The following is a 5,978-nucleotide window of genomic DNA, read 5'->3' on the forward strand; positions in this document are numbered from 1 at the left end:
CAGTGTTGTGGTCACAGCTCAGTGCAGCCTCAATCTTCTGGGCTCAAGTGATCCTCCCCCTCAGCCACTTGAGTAGCTGGGACTATAGGCACATGTCACCACACCCAGCTAGCTTATTTTTTTTGTGCAGACAAGATCTCCTTATGTTGCCTAGCCTGGTCTTGAACTCCTGGGCTCAAATGATCCTCCTGTTTCAGCCTCCCAAAGTGCTGGGATTATAGGCGTGAGCCACTGCACCTAGCTGGGGAGGTGGGTGTTTCTTATAACAGCTGTTGATGTGTTTTCAAAGTTCACTTGGATTAAGGATCTTATGTGAAAGACAGATAAAAGAATTGTCTAGGATCCTAAGGTAATGCTCAGCCCCAGCAGGGTGAATCAGAAACTTCATACCAGGGAAAGGACACTCACTATGCCTGAAAATAAACATCTGAAGTATTCTAATAGCCACTGTTTTTATTATCTATGGTTCTGTTACATGGAGGGCTATCAAGTGCTTCAATAGGACGTTGAGATTGAAAATGCAAGTTGCACAGTATATCAATGTCCTTTTGAATATTACAATAGTTTAATTGATATCCCCCCCCAAAAAAAAATGTGTAGAAGGCTTAAATGTCACAATAACCAATTCTTGGGTGGTTTGGAAGGCCTGTGTGCTGGTGGCCCCTTGGTCTTTATCTTAGCTGAAGGGAATCATTGAAGAGGGAATAAGCAGATGTTCTGGAAGAGATTCTTAGAGCCACATATATGATGATGGGGAGCAATGTCTAGTTTACAAAAGAAAAGGCTAGGGTGGACAGAGTCAGTGCAATTGTGGTTACTCAGGAGATTTATACAAAATATTCCAGAGCAAGAATCTCCAGGGTAAGGGTAGGGTTGGATCCCAAAGCATGTAGAGTCCAAGCCAGATGCCTGAGTTTGAGTCCCAGCACAGCAACTGCGCAGTTATTTAGCATCTCTGTGCCTTAGTTTCCTTGTCTGTAAAATGGGAATCATATCTGTGCCTATCTCATTAGATTATTATGAAGAATAAATGAGCTGTTATTAGTAAAATGCTTCCAGTAGCATCTGCACATAGTAAATACTATCCCACTGTACATACGTGTTTGGGGTAGCATGATGTACTTAACAGTTGGACCAAGATTGCTGCTTAGAGCAGAAATGGAAAAGATGAATCAAATTGATTTTTCTATTATGCTGCGCAGCAATGCATGCAAACATACCTTTCTTCAGAGCACATATATGTATATTCAGCTCCTTGTCCTTGGAGCTCCCCCAGGTGGGGGTTGTGGAGATAGAGGTCCTGGTACAAGTTTCCTCAAGAAGCCACCTTTTGGAATCTAAGAGCATGAAAGACCCTTGGATTTACATCTGACAAGTGTGAATATCAGGTATTCAAATAATTGGTACAGTCTGGGAATGAGAACGTTAGTTCCGGTCAGACAGGTAAAACAAAGTTAAGCCATGCTCTACCTTTAAAATGAAAATCAGTGCTGTTTATAACAGTAACTGAGAGAAAGACAAAGGAATCAGGCAGATGAAGACTGAAACTCTAATTTTATTCTTGATGGAATATAGATGTTGGATGGAGATGTTGGATAACACAGTTGAGGGGGTGTAGGCAATGAAGGACTTTCAAAAGCCAAGCCCAGAATGGGACAGAATTACCTAACCCAGGCAGCATGGGAGAACTGCAGGCAGGATGAAGTGAAGCTGAAAGGAGTGTTCTCTAGGGGTAGGTAGGCTCCCAAGGGAGGGGACCAAGTGGCCAAGAGACCCATGCCTACATCTTTATCCTAAGTTGGTGGTTCTCATGTATCGTCCCAGGTTCCCTGATTTCACGATGATTTTTACAATAATAGTAAAACTTTTTTGCATTTTCACTCTCTTTCAAGACTGTATGATAGAATTTTTCAGAAACTGCATTGCAGGTCATATTGCAAAAAGATTGAATATAGAAGTTGATACTTAAATTCATCTTCTTTCTCTTAAGTCAGGCATTAAAGAAAGAGATTTGCAAAAGTGTCAAGCAACGCCATTTTTTCCTACTATATTTTGTTGGAAAAATATAGTTATTCTTTCACAAAATGTTATGTATGTTAACATATACTTATTATTGCTATCTTAAATGTAGTTCTCAGTATTAATTTTTAACACAGAAAACATCAATAAATGTTAACCCTCACAACTAAAAGCTTTTAGTAGTCATTAATGAATTTTCAGAGTGCAGGAATTCTGAGAGTGAGAGTGAAAAGTTTGAGGAACACTTCTTAAATAACCAATCAGATGTTTTGCATCCTTCCCTGGTATGTAATAAATGTGGAGAGAAGAGAAGCCAGAAGGTGTTAGTTTAGAGTATTTTCCATCACAGAAGTGAAACCCACCCCAATGCCACCCTGTAAGTAACCCTAATGACACTGAGGTAGCAGATGCTTAAGATGATTGCTCCAATGTTTGTGAATAATGATGCCACTGGAAAGTAGGGTAAAAACTCTTTCAATTTCAAATGTAGTGAGAAGTTCTTTGCCCTTTGTGGATGGGGGAATAGGTAGCAGCTAAGAACCTTAAACTGGATTTTGAGACAGGGAATTGTATTAGAGGATAGAAGACTTGTGTAGGTTAAAGAGAGGTTTAAGAAGGACCATGCATGGCTGGACATGGTGGCTCACACCTGTAATCCCAGCACTTTGGGAGGCCTAGGAGGCGGATCACCTGAGGTCAGGAGTTCAAGACTAGCTTGGCCAACATAGCAAAACCCCATCTCTACAAAAATACAAAAAATTAGCCAGGTATGATGGCTGGTGCCTGTAATTCCAGCTACTCAGGAGGCTGAGGCAGGTGAATTGCTTGAATCCGGGAGGCGAAGGCTCCAGTGAGCTGCGATCTCATCACTGCATTCCAGCCTGGGCGACAGAGCTTTTTTTTTGTTCTTTCAATCATACACACAAGATGGTAGACCAGGAAAACAGCTTTTCAAAGCTTGAAAATTACCTCTTGACTAGGAATGACTTAGATACCCTCAAATGCATTGCAATTTTCTTTTCATATTATTCTGTTACCTATGATGCAAAAGCCTCCTCTAGAGACCTCAGGGGATAGTGATCAATCACTACCTTCGCACCAACTTGGGGAACATTTTTTCACACTAATTTTTTCATTTGGTATTTATTTCTCGGTAATCTAAGGTGCTTTGAGATAGGGAGAGAATATGCTTTTAACATTGTAAACTAATGCATATGCTTTAAGTGTAGATTGGAAACTGAAACTCATTTGTTGCAGATGCGAATAAAGGCCAAGTTTTATCATATCCAGATAACCCGATCCTGCAGGTAGCAGCACCCAGACATCGTGGGGTTCAGTATTTGTTGCATAAATGATATATTCTGGAGTTTTGTCTCAAAATTTAAATATTTAATGTGATGTCAAAGTAGCATTCTCCTTAAACGTGGATTTGTAAGCCATGAATAACTGAATATAAATCACTAATTAAATAAATAACAACTAAAGGAAATGCTTCAACTTAATATTTTTCTTTTTCTTTCTGAAATGACAGGCACACATGCATGGGAGCTAACACGCTGACCACCTACAATGAGGCAGGAATGGTTTTAAGTAGAGTACATTGATGTTTAATTCCCATAACTACCCTCTCCACTAGTTTATATTATTATGCCTTTTTTATGTATGAAGGAACTGAAAACCTAAGAGGTGGGAACAGGATCTGAATCCAGGCAACTGACCCTGGAGTCCAACAGTAGCCTGTACAGGCCCCTCAGTCAGCGGCTGGGCATGTTGGAAACAATTCCCTCTGCTACACTTGAGAAAGATTGATTCAGTTTCTTTTCATTACTGTGTTCCCTTTGGAGGATGTGATAGTATTGACTGGTTGTGCCAAAAGTTCTTGCAGCTCTTTGGCTGCCAAACGTCAATGAGAGCCTCACTCAAAAGCTCATGAAATCAAATCTTCCACTTCAGTCTGTTCCTCTGTAGGCTGGGTACATCTTCACTGGGGTTTCTCAAAGCAGAGGCACAAGAGTGTATTGGAGCCAAAGCAGAATCTCCATGAAGGCCTGAAGGGTGAACACTCTTCCATATGTTTCTTCTTTTTCTTTTCTTTCTTTCTTTTTTTTTTTAAATTTTCAGCTTTTTTCTTCTTCTTCTTCTTCTTTTTTTTTTTTAGACAGGGTTTCACTCTGTTGCCCAGGCTGCAGTGCAGTGGCACAATCTTGGCCCACTGCAACTTTGCACCTCCTGGGCTAAAGCGATCCTCCCATCTCAGTCCCCCAAGTAGTGGGACCACAGGCACACACCACCATGCCCAGCTAATTGTTCTATTTTTAGTAGAGACGGGGTTTCACCATGTTGGCCAGGCTGGTCTCCAACTCCTGGGCTCAAATGATCCCGCCCATCTTGGCTTCCCAAAAGTGCTGGGATTACAGGTGAGAGCCACCATGCCTGGCCTGTTTCTTTTTTTTCATCTGTAATGTAAATAACTTTATTGTGCTTTCCCCTCAATAATATACCTGATAACATGCTCACTGAAAAAAATTCAAACATTAACAGAAAACCATAAGCAAGAAAATAAATCTTAACTTAAATCCCACCTCTCTGAATTTGCAGCATTAATATTTCAGTGAACATCTTTTCATGAATCTCTTTATACATACAAACACATCATTTTATACAAGTGGAATTATATTACACATGGTGTCTTTTAATAAAGGACAAATAATTTTTATTTTTTTTACTTCTTGCTCCTCCTCTTATATTTCTCTCCCATTATGAAACATCCGCTTTTACCCGAAGGAATCCCAATTAATAATCTGTTACATTTTTCTGTGCTTTATTCAGTAATGATCTAAAATACATGCAATGTTGTGGATCCTGCGCCCTGCTAGCCCCGCCCGGCCTTCCCTCTGGCCCACCTGACCGCCAGGCGTCTCTCCTCCTCCCCACCTGGTGGCCGACAACAGCCTCCAGCTTTGGCTCGTGGGCTGGCTCTCCTAGAGCAGCTGCTCAGGGCCGAAGCACACCCCGAGGCCTGCGGACGTCTCCTGGGAAAGCCTCCCTGGCTCGGCAGATATCCGGCACCTGGGAGTCCCCTCAGGCCGTCAGCATCAAGTAGGCTAGGTCCTCAAATCTACCTGCGCCGGAGAGGACCCTGGCTGGGTTGAGTAAGGAGCCAAACCCTTGGCGGGCCCCCAGTGTCCGCACAGCCTTCGCCACGGAGCAGGTCTGTGCCTTGGAGGGCGTCTTCCGGCATCACCAGTACCTGTAGCGGAAGAGTCTGGCCAGGGAGAAGCAGCTCTCGGAGGTCCGGAGAAAAACTTGGTTTCAAAATCGCCGGGTGAGACAAACAGCAAATGCAGGACTCCCAGGTGAACAGCCCCTTCTCGGGGTCTCTCCACGTGCCCCCCGCTTTCCACTCACCGTCTTCGGGCCTTTCCAATGGCCTGCAGCAGCTGTGCTGTTGGGCCAGGCCCCAGGCTCTGATGCTGCCCCCTGGCTCCTTCTGTGGTCTCTGCCAAGTGTAACGAGAGGCCCGGCCTCTTGCTGCGGGCAGCCTCTGGCTATCACCCCACAAGCCCAGCAAGTGGCCTGAATAAACTGGGACCAGCCCTGTCCACAGGGCCCTGAGGCCTGTGTGCTCTACGGGAGACAGGAGATGCATTTTGAGGAAATGTCTCTGACTCCGTGCCTCCCACACACAAGGTCTGTGCAGATCGCACCTGGCACCCACCAGGAGGGCTCAGCTGTTCTGTTTACATCGTGGTGGCACCTCTCACCCTGACCCACGCAAAGGTTCTGGAGATTTCTGGAGAATACATTTATTAAAGCCACCTCTTCACTGAAAGTTACCAAAAGGGTCGTTTTAGGAGGTAAATGAAAGGCCAGTGAACAGAGTCAAACGCAGAAGTGGGCTTGTTATTGATAGGGCTTCAGCATATGATAAAAGGATAATTTGTTTTTTAAAAAGTTGG

At 43.5% G+C, this 5,978-nt stretch overlaps 1 pseudogene; it reads left to right on the top strand.

The window, feature by feature from the left end:
- The first annotated feature begins 1,113 nt into the window (after nt 1-1,113).
- On the top strand, nt 1,114-5,673 carry LOC105728103 (homeobox protein VENTX-like; annotated as a pseudogene).
- The last annotated feature ends 305 nt before the right edge of the window (nt 5,674-5,978 follow it).

This window comes from Aotus nancymaae, unplaced genomic scaffold, assembly GCF_030222135.1.
Source record: "Aotus nancymaae isolate 86718 unplaced genomic scaffold, 86718_ANA_hifiasm-v0.15.2.pri h1tg000040l, whole genome shotgun sequence".
In the NCBI taxonomy this organism is placed as follows: Eukaryota; Metazoa; Chordata; class Mammalia; order Primates; family Aotidae; genus Aotus; species Aotus nancymaae.